Here is a 15,210-nt window from a genome sequence, read left to right on the forward strand (position 1 = left end):
CCCATGGAGTTCTAGTATTTGGATGGTGGGAGGAGAAAGTGTAATAAGTGGCTTTTAAAATGGCAATCTTTGTAGTTACCAAGTCAGGACCTCAGCACATCTTGTCTATCAGATTGTCTTTTTAATCACTACATATTTCTTTTTCTGGGCTGGTCTCCTCAAATCTTCCTGATATTCTTTCACGGGCATTACCTGTAACAAACGTGAATTCTGCTCATAGGAATCTACCTCAAGGAAACATCTAGCAAATAGAATCAAACGAGAGGCCACAATATTGATAATATTGATATTAATATTGATTATAATATATAACGACAAACTGGGATCAACCAGAGTGGTTCGCAATGAGGAATTATCTCAACGTAACTTTCACGATTCCTCGTATTGACAATATTTTCACAATTCTTAGCAGCATATCAAAATAATAATTCAGTTTTTGTATAAAAAACAGTAGAAGCTCTTTGGCTAGTCTGCCTTCAACCAACATGTGGATAAACTCTTCAGCCTCTCTCTGCTCACACTGGCACCTGTTTACTCTGGTTGTATCTGTTGTTGAAATTATGTAATTTAACACTGTGGTAATGTGTCCACAATTGGTGGGTTCTTGGTCTCTCTGACTTCAAGAATAAAACCACAGACCCTCCCCGTGAGTGTTACAGTACTTAAAGGTGGTGCGTCCGGAGTTTGTTCCTTCTGATGTTTAAACGTGTTCGGAGTTTCTTCTTTCTGGTGGGCTCGTGGTCTCGCTGGCTTCAGCAGTAAAGCTGTAGACCTTGGCGGTGAGTGTTACAGCTCTTAAGGCGGGGAATCTGGAGTTGCTCCTTCTACCTGGCCGGAGTTGTTCATTCCCCCCGCTCCCCTGGCAGGTTCGTGATCTCGCTGGCCTCAACAGTGATGCTGCAGACTTTCCCTGTGAGTGTTACAGCTCATAAAGGCAGTGCAGACCCGAAGAGGGAGCAGCATCAAAATTTATTGTGAAGAGCAAGGAACAACGCTTCCACAGTCGGCAAAGCGACCTGAGCAGGTTGCCACTGCTGGCTCAGGCAGCCTGCTTTTATTCCCTTATCTGGCCCCACCCACATCCTGCTGATTGATCCATTTTACAGAGAGCTGATTGGTCTGTTTTACAGAGAGCTGATTGGTCCGTTTTGACAGGGTGCTGATTGGTGCGTTTACAATCCCCGAGCTAGACACAAAAGTTGTCCAAGTCCTCACTGGATTAGCTACACACAGAGCACTGACTGGTGCATTTACAAACCTTGAGCTAGACTCAGGGTGCTGATTGGTGTAGTTACAATCCCTTAGCTAGACATAAAGGTTCTCCAAGTCCCCACCAGATTAGCTAGATACAGAGTGCTGATTGGTGTATTTACAATCCCTTAGCTAGACATAATGGTTCTCCAAGTCCCCACCAGATTAGCTAGATACAGAGTGCTGATTGGTGTGTTTACAAACCTTGAGCTAGACACAGGGTGCTGATTGGTGTAGTTACAATCCCTTAGCTAGACATAAACGTTCTCCAAGTCCCCACCAGATTAGCTAGATACAGAGTGCTGATTGGTGTATTTACAATCCCTTAGCTAGACATAAAGGTTCTCCAAGTCCCTACTAGACTCAGGAGCCCAGCCGGCTTCACCTAGTGGATGCTGCACAGGGGCAGCAGGCGGAGGTGCCCGCCAGTCTCCCGCAGACCACCGGCACTCCTCAGCCCCTGGGTGGTCATGGGACCAGGCGCCACTGAGCAGGGGGCGGCGCTCGTTGGGGAGGCTCGGGCGTGGCAGGAGCTTATGGTGCGGGGGAGGCTCGGGCGTGGTGGGCTGCAGGTCCCCAGCCCTGCCCCACGGGAAGGCAGCTGAGGCCCGGTCAGAATTCCAGTGCAGCACCAGCCGGCCAGCACTGCTGGGGGACCCCGCGCACCCTCCGCAGCTGCTGGCCCGGGTGCTAAGCTCCTCACTGCCAGGGCCAGCGGCGCCAGCCGGCCCCTCTGAGTGCGAGCCCAGAGAGCCAACGCCCACCCAGAACTCGCGCTGGCCCAGGTTCTCGCCCGCGCGTCTACCTCCACACCTTCCGGCAAGCAGAGGGAGCCAGCTCCAGCCTCGGCCAGCCCAGAGAGGGTCTCCTGCAGTGCAGTGGCGGGCTGAAGGTCTCCTCAAGTGCGGCCAGAGTCAGCTCCGAGGCCGACGAGGCACTGAGCCAGTGAGGGCTGCCAGGGCTGCCAGCACACTGTCACCTCTCAGTAAGTCAATTATAAATGGATGTGAAAAGAAAGTTTTTGTTCCTATGAAAACAGGCTTCACTGCTTTGGAAAAACTCAACAAAGGCAAATTGCTAAAGGAAGAAAACCTGGTATCAAATTATGTGTGACAGAGAAGTGAAAAAGACTGGGAAACAAGTTTTAAAGGTTTAGGAGAATTCTGAACTAGATTGTTTTACGTGTGTTTTAGATTTTCATTTTTCACTTGAGCCAAAATGGGAAAAAGTACAAATGCATTATGGGCAAGGTGACCTTACACTTGGATCAGGCTGGAACAGTCCCTGTTTACATATGTTGTTTCAGCGCTCTCTCTGGATTAGTACCCTCCCCCCCCCCCCCCCCCCCCGTCCCCTTTGGGTCTCAGAAGAGTCCCAGTCTGGATGAGAAATTAAAAGATCACCCTAACTATGGATGTACTTTAAACAAGACTAATAAGGTAGAGTGCCAATCAAGAAGCCATTCCCAAAGAACTGAAACTTTGAGTCTTCAATTAAGATTAGTGATTCAGTGTTTATTTGCATGCTTTAATTTAGGGGTTTCAAACTTTTTCTATAAAGGTAGTAGTTCTTCTAGGCTTTATTCAATCTCTGTCATAACTATTCAGATTTGCTATTTTAACACAAAAGCTACTCTAGAAAACCTGTATATGAATGGGCATGGCTGTGTTTCAATAAAACTTTATTCATGGATACTAAATTAGAATTACATATAATTTTCCAAGCGTCACAGAAGTTCTTCTTTTGATTTTGTTAAAGAATTTACAATTTCTTTTTCTTTTTTTTCTGTTTTCAAATTATTTCTTCAAAGACATCAAGCAATTAAAAATGTAAAAATCATCTTTGACTTGGAACTCATATAAAAATGGGCAGTGGGCCAGATTTGGCCTGTGGGCCATAGTTTTCTGACCCCTGCCCCCCCCTTTTATTTGAGACGAAGTCTCTTGTCACCCAGAGTGGGGTGCTGTGTTGCGATTTCAGCTCACCGCAACCTCTGCCTCCCATGTTCAAGCAATTATCCTGCTTCAGCCTCCAGAGTAGCTGGGACTACAGGCGCACCCCACCACGCCCAGCTAATTTTTGTATTTTTAGTAGAGACGGGGTGTCACCATATTGGTCAGGCTGGTCTTGAACTCTTAACCTCAGGTGATCCACCTGCCTCGGCCTCCCAAAGTGCTGGGATTACAGGCATGAGCCATCACGCCTGCCTTCTGCCCCCTTTATAAGTTTTAAAATAATATTGTGTATGTGTTAGTTTTTTTCTTTTATGGTTGTCAGTTTTCAATTTTCCAAAATGTCCAAATGATGTCGAATAAGAGGATCTCTATTATTATATTTGTTCACATTTTTCCTACTTTTCTTGCCTATGAGGTCCACAAGATAAGGGATTTTATCTGATACATAACAGGTGCTCAGTAAATCACTAAATGTTTCTTTCTTCTTTTTTCTTTTTTTTTTTTTTTTGAGATGGAGTTTCGCTCTTGTTGCCCAGGCTAGAGTGCAATGGCATTATCTCAGCTCACTGCAACCTCCGCTCCTGGGTTCAAGCGATTCTCCTGCCTCAGCCTCCCGAATAGCTGAGATTACAGGCATGTGCCACCACACCTGGTTAATTTTGTGTTTTTAGTAGAGATGGGGTTTCTCCATGTTGGTCAGGCTGGTCTTGAACTCCCAACGTCAGGTGATCCGCCCACCTCGGCCTCCCAAAGTGCTGGGATTACAAGCATGAGCCACCATGCCCAGCCAGTAAATGTTTCTTAAATGAATGAAGTTAAATTATGCAATCTCCATACGACAGAATACTAACACAACCATTAAAAATTATGTTGAAGAGTTCAAGATTTATTGGGAAGGGGGAAAACAAAACAGGTTACACAATAGTTACATATAATATAACTATTTTAAAAAAATATGTGTCTCCCTTTGCAGGGGAAATCATCTAGTAGGATATGCATAAATGTGTTAATAATTATATGACTATACTTATAGACTTAGGTTGCTTTAAACACTTTTTCTTTTCGCTTATCTATATTTTTGAGTTTTTTCAAGAATGGGTGTGTTTTCTGTCTGTGATTGATTTCTCATTATTGTTTTTGTTTTACAACTCTGGTTCCCTGAAGGAATTTGGATCTGATCAAATGGAGGCACCATGTCTGAATAGATCCTGTCATTGTGGTCAGGGGCTGGGAGTGACTAAGTTAGATATTAGCTTGGGAGGGAGTGGGTAGAGACTACTTGTCAGCGCTGGCCAGTTTCCTAGTGCACTTAAAACACTTGAAATGAGATGCTAGACCTCTTGAGTTCAAGGCCAGAACCTTGAATGAGGCCTCCCCACTCCCTCATAAGATGACCGTAGTTCCTGGCGAAATTTAATATATTATTTTAAGAGCAATGGGAGGTCTAAGAAGAATTTGGTTCACTTAGTCTATCAGCAAATACTTGATGGGTGCCCACCACTTGCCAGGCACTGTTCTGGGCACTGGGGATATAGGAGAGGACAGAAATAGACAGAAATCCCTACCCTCAGGCAATAAACCAATAAAGGAAAAAAGGCAGATGGAGCTGAGATAGTCTCAGAGGGCGCCAGGGCAGCCGCATTAGTCTGAAGAGACATCTGAGCCAAGTTGGCTAAGTCTGGATCAGGCAGAGGAAACCAAGAGGACAAAGGCCCGCAGTGGCACAAGCTTGGCACAGGAGAAGATCTGAGAGAAGGGTGGTGTGGCAGAGGAAATGAGACTGAGAGGCGGACAGGAGCTACCTCAAGTGACCACGATAAAAAAATTTATTATAAGGTGAATACATGTTCTTCTAAGTGAAATTGGAATTGAAATTTCATCCCAAGGGAAGCCAGTGGTAGATTTTAAACAGACGAATGACATGTTCTGGTTTATATTTAAAAGATAATTCTTGCCTTTGTGTGAGTGGGCAAGAGTGGATCACAAGGCCAGTGTGGGCGTCATAGCAGGGGTTGGTGGCCAGAGGTGAAGGTGGCTCTGACCATGGTGGAGGTGGAAACGGAGAATGGAGGTGGACTTACTCATTTTGTTTATGAGGTAAAGTCACCAGGACTTGACTCTGAACTAGTTTTTGTTGTTGTTGTTTTTTCTGAGATGGAGTCCCACTGTGCCACGCAGGCTGGAGTGCAGTGGCGAAATCTTGGCTCACTGCAACCTCCGTCTCCCGGGTTCAAGTGATTCTCCTGCCTCAGTCTCCCGAGTAGCTGAGATTACAGGTGCACATGACCATGCCCAGCTAATTTTTTTGTACTTTCACTAGAGACGGGGTTTCACTATGTTGGCCAGGCTGGTCTTGAACTCCTGACCTCAGGTGATCTGCCTGCCTCGGCCTCCCAAAGTGCTGGGATTACAGGCGTGAGCCACCGCGCCTGGCCAGAACTAGATTTTAACAGGAGACAGACCTGATTCAAGTTTTGTTTGTTTTCATTTTAGCAGCTTTATTGAGATATAATTCTCATACCAGGAGATCCACCCAAAAAGTTTACAATTCAATGGCTTTCAGTATCTTCAGAGTTGCGGAACCATCACCACAACCAACTTCAGAACATTCTCATTACTCCATAAAGAAACCTTTCATCTGTGAGTCACACTCCTCTTTGTCTAAGGGATGAAAGGTTTCTTTTTGTACTTATCTATTCCTCCGTTGATGGACATTTAGTTGGTTTCCACTTTTTGGCTATTTTGAATAACATTTCTATAAACATTCTTGCATCATTTCTCTCGGGTATATACCTAGGAGTGGAAAGATAAGCATGTCCAAGCATTTGAGGAACTGCCAGACCATTTTCCACAGCAGCTGCATCATTTTATATTCCCACTGGCAGTGTATGGGAATGCTGATGCAGTTTTAAGATCACTCGGGCTGCTGTGTGGAGAAAGGATAGGAGGAAGGCTGGGGCGAGGCAGGGGAGTTTTGGGGGCACTGTGGAAAGTGGAGAGACCAGAATGGTTATGCAGAAGTTCAGGGATCTGAGCAGGGTTCAAGGACATTCAACTTAAGGTGCACTTCATACCGTTTATGGTATGGTGCAAAGATTCGTGAGAGCTGTTTACACAACGAATCACATCATTAAATTAAAAGATTCCAACAGAGAGGGCTTGTTAAAACAGATCTGCCGTTTTCAAGTCTAGAGTCCTAAAGCAAACTGGCATGGAACTGCTTAAACATCTGTCCCCAAACAAGCTCCTGCAAGCAAGAGGATATTTTCAGAAAAGCGAGAGGAGCCAGGGGGTGCCATAAGATTTCCACACCTTTAAGCCATGAAAACACAGGGCTCAAGTGACAGCCTGTTGCTGAGGACTCTCATGGCAACAGGCATTACTCCTCCTGCCCTACAGCACTGCCCTGGCCTCTCAGCCCGGAGAAGAGCTGGCTTGTTTCCAAGTTTGACAACTGGGCAGCAGTCCTTGACTCTCTGAAGTTCCTCCAGTTCAGAAAGGGATGGGAAATGAACATCTGTCAAGCTTCAGATGTGCCCCACGTTGGGTTATAAATGACTTTTCATTTACATCCCTTATAATGGTGAAGCCTCACAACATATCACCAAGGTGGAAAATTTTCCCCCAATTAAAGATGAGGACAGTTGGCCCCTTTGCATGGAGGTCAGAAAAGGCCACTTTGAAGAGGTGGTAATTTAGCTGATACCAGCTACACAGGGATCCAGAGCAAGAACATTCCAAGTTTAACCCCAAAATTATTCATTTGCTCTCTAGATGTCTTCATTTTTATTCTGATTTAATTCTAATTTATATTCATTAGTATAAATAAGGGTGAAAAGTTGCCCTCTAGAAACAAATCAAATTTAAATTCATTTAACATATAACTTTGAATAGAAATGATAATTAAAATCAGAAATAATAAGGAAAAATAAACTCAGAGACTGTTCTCCACTACATCTCCCAATCCTACACCCATCACCTCCCATCCCCCACCCCCAAAACAGAGACAATATTATTGTCTCTATTAATGTGTCTTAATAGATGGGTAAGGTTCTGGGACATGTGGAGACACAGTCCTCATGGTCTGGCTGTGCCACTGTGCAGGAAGCGGTGACTTTGACCTCTTGAACTTCCCATTGAAGATGTATCTACAGATAAATACCACACTGCCACTCAAAAGTTTTCCACTCTCAGGTTAATATGCTTCCCAAATAAAGGAATTAGTTTTCACTGTAACTCTGTACCAAATTCCTCAAAGCTAGACTCATCTTAAGATCTGTCTGTTGCATCTTTAGGATGGCCCAATAAATAACATTCCTCTTCCCCACTGATGTAATTGAAATGCAAGACCAAGGTGTGAGTCTGCTTTGAGACCAAACTATCACCGTTTTATCAACTAAAGTTAATACTGGAGATTGTGGCGTATATCCACTGGCAAGCTGAATTCCTGATGCTTATCCATCCGGTCACAATGCTACGCCAGGGCAGCTCTGCCTGCCAGGTGCACCTACCCCTGTAAAATTGATGTGTAGAAGACAATGTGTGCTTCTATAGGCAGATCACTCTAGGAGCAAGAAGGGAGGAAGAGGCAAGAGCTCTTTAGGCCCAGTCCCTGCTCCAAACCTCACTAATTAACTATATATTCCCCCTTGCAGTGGAAAAAATAGTAAAAGTAATTGAGAGAGGCTATGGAAACATCAGGATGAACAGGGAAGAAACTTCCCCACCTCCCTCTCTTCAACACACACACATCCAGTGCTGGATTCTGGATGTCCTAGCTCTGTCAATATATATTAATATGATGTTGGACAAGAACACTGACACCCTCCTGGGTCTCAGATTCCCACCTTCTCAATTAGAGATGGTTCTTCCCACCCAGCCATGCAGAATTGCTGTGCACACAAAGGATGAGTAAGTATGTCAAAGGCTCTGCAAAGTATGCAAAACTAAAGAATCGTAAGGTATCACTAACATGGAGAAATTGCAGCCACTTGACTCAGCATTTGCTCTTGCAGGGTCTTCTGACAAACTGGCAGAGATCCAAAACGAGAATGAGTGAGAGGGTCCCATGAGGTTATTCGACTCCTTATACTTGAGCTTGAGCTTGGCAGCTTTTGGCACTAAGACGCCTGCTCATTTCCTCCTGGGTACATTTCCTCTAGTTGGTCCAGATGAGATGTATGTGGTCTGGGTTCTCCAGAGTCAGTCTTCAGTATTTTTTCTTTTTTTCTTTTTTCTTTTTGAGACGGAGTTTCACTCTTGTTGCCCAGGCTAGAGTGCAGTGGCACAATCTCGGGTCACTGCAACCTCCGCCTCCTGGGTTCAAACAATTCTCCTGCCTCAGCCTCCTGAGTAGCTGGGATTACAGGCATGTGCCACCATGCCTGGCTAATTTTGTATTTTTAGTAGAGATGGGGTTTCTCCATGTTAGTCGGGCTGGTCTTGAACTCCCGACCTCAGGTGATCTGCCTGCCTTGGCCCCCCGAAGTGCTGGGATTGCAGGTGTGAGCCACTGTGCACAGCCCAGCCTTCAGTTTGAGAGATGGTTCTTGTAGAGGAATACATGCTATCCCATTCATTTTCTTGTTCTAATACAAAAGAGTCTTCATTAACACTTGTATTTGGGGTAAGACATTCTATTATTCCTTGAAAATGGGAACTGGAGAATCCCTAGGTAGGAGGGATTCCGACCCTGCTGGGGATGAGGTTGTGGAGAGAGCTGCAAAATGAAAAACCAGCTGAGGCCGAGAGTGGTGGCTCACGCCTGCAACCCTAGCATTCTGGAAGGCCGAGGTGGGAGGATTGTTTGAGCCCAAGGCTATGAGGCCAGCCTGAGCAACATAATGAAACCTTGTCTCTACCAAAAAAGTCGGACGTGGCAGTGCACGCCTGTAGTCCCAGCTACTTGGGAGGCTGAGGTGGGAAGATGGTTTGAGTCCAGGAGGCAGAGGTTGCAGTGAGCCCAGATCGTACCACTGCACTGCATCCTGGGCAACAGAGCCAGACCCTATCTCAAAGACAAACAAACAAACAAACAAACAAACCGCAGCTGGAGAGTGCTAGGAGGGTACAAAAACAGAGAGAGGTGGACACAGGCCCACAGGCAGGGTAGGGCTGGGGAAACCTGCCTGATGCTTTCAAGAACAAAAGCTTCCCAAAGGGTTTATTTAATGGGGAATGGATCTGGAACCTCTTCTTCCAAATACCTCCTCTGGGTGCATTTTACGGTTCCATCCTTCAATTACTGCAAACCAGTGGTTCTCAACCCTGTCAGCATATTGGATGCTCTTGAAAGGATTTGAAAAAAATACTAATACCTGTCACCATTCTCTCTTCTCCTTATAAGATGGGCCTGGGCCCTGTATGCTGTTTGGTTTGCTTGTTTTAAACTTTGACTTACAAATAATCTCAAACTTAGGAAATAACCGACAGAAAAAGAACAGTACAAAGAACATCCACATACTCTTTTACTCAGAATCGCCTATTTTACCCCATTTTGTCTCATGTATCTTTTATTCTATTTCCATATTATGTTTTCTATATTATGAAATGAAATGCTTTGAGAGTAAGGCATCATACTTCCTTAAATGTAAGATCAGCTTTGATGTGCATTTCCTAAGAATAAGATTTTTTTTTTTTTTTTTTTTTTTGAGATGGAGTCTCGCTCTGTCACCAGGCTGGAGTGCAGTGGCATGATTTCAGCTCACTGCAACCTCCGTCTCCCGGGTTCAAGCGATTCTCCTGCCTCAGCCTCCTGGGTAGCTGGAACTACAGGTGCGTGCCACCATGCCCAGCTAATTTTTGTATTTTAATTTTAATTTATTTTATTTTTGAAATGGAGTCTTGCTCTTGTTGCCCAGGCTGGAGTGCAGTGGTGCAGTCTTGGCTCACTGCAACCTCTGCCTCTTCAGTTCAATCAATTCTCCTGCCTCAGCCTCTCAAGTTGCTGGGACTACTGGTGCGTGCCACCACACCTAGCTAATTTTTTGTATTTTTAGTAGAGTCAGGGTTTCACCATGTTAGCCAGGATGGTCTCTATCTCCTGACCTCATGATCTGCCTGCCTCGGCCTCCTAAAGTGCTGGGATTACAGGTGTGAGCCACTGTGCCCAGCCTTTTTTGTATTTTTAGTAGAGACGGGGTTTCACATGTTGGCCAGGATGGTCTCGATCTCTTGACCTTGTGATCCGCCTGCCTCAGCCTCCCAAACTGCTGGGATTACAGGCATGAGCCACTGCGCCCAGCTAGAATAAGATATTTTCTTGCATAGCCATAGTACAGTCAACTCCAGTAAACTTAACATCAATACAAACACTTTTATCTTCTTTACCCAACATCTGTATTCCAGTTTTGTCAACTGACCCAATCATCTCTTGTAGCAATTTTTCTGGTCAGTATAGAATTCAATCTAGGACAAGCACTGCATTTAGTTGTCAAGTCTTTAACTGGTGTGTTTTTCAAAGTTCTCCGAGTGGAGGCTATTATCTTAAGTTAAATAACTCAGGAACAGAAAGTCAAATATCACATGTTCTCACTTGTAAGTGGGAACTAAATAATGTGTAAACAGGAACACAGAATGTGGAATAATAGACACTAGAGACTCCAAGGGTGGGAGGCTGGAGGGCGGATGAGGGATGATAAATAGCTCCTGGGTACAATGTACCCTATTAGTGTGATGGTTGCACTAAAAGTACAGACTTCACTACCATGCGTTGTATCCATGTAAAAAGCACATTTGTATCCCCTAAATCTATATAAATTAAAAATAAATAGATATTTTAGAATCTTTTGGATACATTGATACAGTAAAAAAATAAATAAGGGCTCTGTAGGTGATTTTAATGTACATCTTGCACCTTGGGTCATTGTGTAAATGAATATTCATTTACTACACTACCACATATTGAGTACCTACCAGGTGTAAAGTATTATGAATAAAATTAAGGAGCTTATTACTTTAAGGACATACTATCCACAAGTCAACTATAATATCAGAGGGATAAGTATCATGAAAGAAATATTAACAAACCTATGGGAGGAAACTATAATTAAATTGAACAAGCTTACTGAGGATCTACTATGTGTCAGACTTTACAGAAACTGCTGGAGAAATAGATGGATACGTAAATGTAATTAATACACAGTTAAAAATTAATTAACAATTTTTTATTTTTTGGAATGGAATATCACTGTTGTTGCCCAGGCTGGAGTGCGATGGCATGATCTCAGCTAACTGCAACCTCTGCCTCTCAGGTTCAAGCGAGTCTCCTGCCTCAGCCTCCGGAGTAGCTGGGATTACAGGCATGCACCACCATGCCCAGCTAATTCTTTTCATATTTTTAGTAGAGATGCGGTTTCTCCATGTTGGTCAGGCTGGTCTCGAACTCCCGACCTCAGGTGATCCACCTGACTCGGCCTCCCAAAGCGCTGGGATTACAGGTGTGAGCCACTGTGCCCAGTCAATTAACAGTCTTAATCACAAAAGTGAGGTTTTAAAAGGTTTTTTTTTTTAGAGGAGGTGGGGCTCAAAAGATAAGCAGGATTTTACTTTTAGAGATGAAGACATTTCAGGCAAGGAAACTTCAAGAGGAAAGCTAGGTGAGTGCACAGTGGAGTAAGGAAAGAATCGTACTTCCCTGTGATCTGACAACTGGGTGCATAGGGATGTGCTAGGAGATTGTGCTGAAGAAGTAGGATGGAGAATGTATGGTGGTACAGTCACTTCGCAAAACAATTTGGCGGTTTCTTAAAAAAGTAGAAGTTATCATACAACTTAACAATTCTGCTCCTAGGTATCTACCCAAGAACACATAAAGACTTGCACATGAATGTAATGTTCATAGCAGCATTATTCATAAAAGCCAAAAAGTAGAAACTCAAAATATCCATCAACTGGTGAATGGATAAATAAAACACAGCATACCCATACAACAAGATAAATAAGTGAGTAATAAAAAGGAACGAATTAATGATATGTGTTACAATGTGGATGAATCTAAAAGAATTAGATGGAAAGAATAATTTATTATATGGTTTCATTTAGAGATAATTTAAAGAGATAGGAAGTAGATGAATGGTTGCCTGGGGCTGGTGGTGGGAACAGAAACTGACTACAAATGGCCACAATGGAAGATTTCTTTGGGGTGATGAAAATGTCCCTAAAACTGGATTATGGTTATGGCTTAATGACTAAAACAACGTTGAACTGAACAATTAAAACAGGTGAATTTTATGGTATGTAAATTATACCTCAATAAAGCTGTAAAAATTAAAAAAAAACCTGTTAATCAAAATTAGGCAGAAAGAAAATAGGAAGCGCAATCTTAGAAATAAAAAATATAATTATTGAAATTCAAAAAACTTAATAGATGGGAAAAACTCTGGACTGGACAAATTATTTAGAAGACTGGCAAATTGGAAGGCAAGGAATTCACCAGGATGCAACACAAAGACAAAATATTTTTTTAAAAAAATAACATCTCAGGATATAGATAGTGAGGCTTCCTCACTTACCTAATGGTAGTGCCAGAAAAGATAATGGAGGTAATGGCTAGGAAGCAATATTGCAAGAGAAAATCAGTAATAATTTTCCAGAATTAAAGAAAGCACATGCACCCCTGTAATCCCAGCACTTTGGGAAGCCAAGGCGGGAGGATTGCTTGAGCTCAGGAGTTTGAGATCAGCCTGGGCAACATAGTGAGACCCTGTCTCTACAAATAAAGTTTTTTAAATTAGCTGGGCATGGTGGCTCATGCTTGTAGTCCAGCTTGAATATGGGAGGTCAAGGTTGCAGTGAGCTTTGATCACACCACTGCACTCCAGCCTGGGTGACAGAGTGAGACACTGTCTCAAAAAAAAAAAAAAAAGTACCTCCTTCTTTTGCAGAGGATAAACTAACACCAAGACAGTTCTAGAAAACCTGGCGGACAGTAAAAATAAACAAAACAAATCTGAAATGTTATCAAAGAGAAAAGGCAGCTTATTTATAAGGGAATGAAAATTAGATTGGCAGTAAAATTTTTAACCAGCAACACTTAGTACCAGAAGACAATGGAGTACTATCATCAATGTGGTATGGGAAAATAACTGTTCACTAGAATTTTATATCCAAATAAATCATCATACAACAGTGAGGGCAAAATTAAGACATTTCCAACAATGAATTCCCTCCCATACCAAGGTGCCTACAGAAAGAACTATTAAAGGATGGACTTCAGCCAGAAGAAAAGTGAACCCAAAGGGAACACTGTAGATTCAAGAAAAAGAAATAGCAGAAAAATTGATAAAATGTCATAAATTTAATTAACTTTTAACTATAAAAACTATTTTTAAATTTAAGAAGTAAAAACAGATTGAATGCGGTGGCACATGCCTGAGCTTTGGAAGGTTGAGGCAGGAGGATTGCCTGAAGCCAGGAGTTTGAGACCAGCTTGGGCAGTGAGACTCTATTTCTACAAAAAATTTTTGAAAAAGAAAATATTAGCTGGGGGTGGTGGTGTGGACCTGTTCCTAGCTACTTGGGAGTCTAAGGTGGGAGGATCGCTTGAGACCAGGAGCTTGAGGCTGCAGTCAGCCATGACTGTGCCACTATACTCCAGCCTGGGTAACAGAGCAAGACCCTGTCTCTTAAACAAACAAACAAAAAAGTAAAAATAAAACTCTAGGCAGCAATAACAAGATGGGAAGGAAGGGGCTGTTAAATGAGTAAAATATACAAAGTTCTTTCATGGGAAGAAACAATTACATACTAACTTTGTTAGAAAAAAAATCAGAGTTAAGTATGTATGTTGAAAAAACAAAAAACGATTCTGAGAAAAATAGAAATAAAACCTAAAGCTCTCAAACCAGCAGTGGAATATGGATCACTTTACTAATCTGATAGAAGGCAAGAATGGAAGAAAAAGAAGCAAGGAGAAAGAATGGTAAATGAAAAACACAAGATCTGATGGAAGAAGAGCCCAAATATATTAGTAATTGCAATAAATGCCTGTGGATTAAATTCACCTGTCAGAGACACAACCAAAATAAAACTCATAGAAAGATTAAATATGAAGATATGGAAAATAGTTCACATACAAATAGTAGTCAAAAGAAGGGTGGCCTATTAATAACAAAAACTTCTAATTTAAGCAATTAGCATAAAGTGGTGAACAGAGGCACTACATAAGGATCAACTGTGATTTCTAATGCAGAATATACTTTAAGAAACACTGCCTACTGTGTGCCAAGAATCATGTATGCCTCCTATACTGCTGTGTTTTCAGTGCTTGGCACATAATAGGTGTGCCATAAATATTAATGAGTGGAATGATTGCTATTTTATATTGAAATGATCTGTTTATGTGTTTGTCATACCACAAGGGCAAGACCATATCTTACTAATTGTTATGCCATCAACATTCAGCATAGCAGCTGGCACATAGTAGGAATTCCATAAGTCCACACTGAATTCAAGGATCATCTCTTCCGTAAAATCTCCCCTCACTGTTCCTCCCATACTGATTTGTCCTTTGTTTCTACTTCTATAGCACTCGTAACTGGAAACACCCAATTTAGCACCCAAGACATAATCTTCTAGCTTTCACTCAGTATTTCAAATCTGGTTTCTCTAAAACTATTTTAGATTCTTTGAAGATAGAGAAGATGCCTTGCACTGTGCCAAGTGTCTTTTCAGGTACTTGAATAAATACATGTTTTGGTTGATGTCACTATTTAGATGAATGTAGGTTAGATCAATAGTACCAGCTATACATGCCAAGGACGCTAAGGGCTATCTCCAGTCTCTTTTTTCATCCCTTGACCAAAGAGAGCCCTGTTTGGAGACAGGCTCATGTGCAAAGAATGTGAAGTTAATGAGACAGGTGGGAGAAGGCAGCTAGTGTTCAATTCCAAACCTCTGTGCTCTATTCCTCCTGGCAAAATAGTGAGGTTGGTGGGACACGGGGAGGGGAATGTCTGTGATCCCACAAAAAAATCTGTGGGAAGTGAGAGGGAGATGGTGAGGA

At 42.7% G+C, this 15,210-nt stretch overlaps 1 protein-coding gene across 2 annotated transcripts in view; it reads right to left on the reverse strand.

Moving 5' to 3' along the window:
* The window catches only part of FAM184B (family with sequence similarity 184 member B), a 148,343-nt gene that overhangs the window by 131,712 nt on the left and 1,421 nt on the right, over positions 1–15,210 (reverse strand). The window lies entirely within an intron of this gene.

Source organism: Pongo abelii, chromosome 3 (genome assembly GCF_028885655.2).
Source record: "Pongo abelii isolate AG06213 chromosome 3, NHGRI_mPonAbe1-v2.0_pri, whole genome shotgun sequence".
NCBI lineage: Eukaryota > Metazoa > Chordata > Mammalia > Primates > Hominidae > Pongo > Pongo abelii.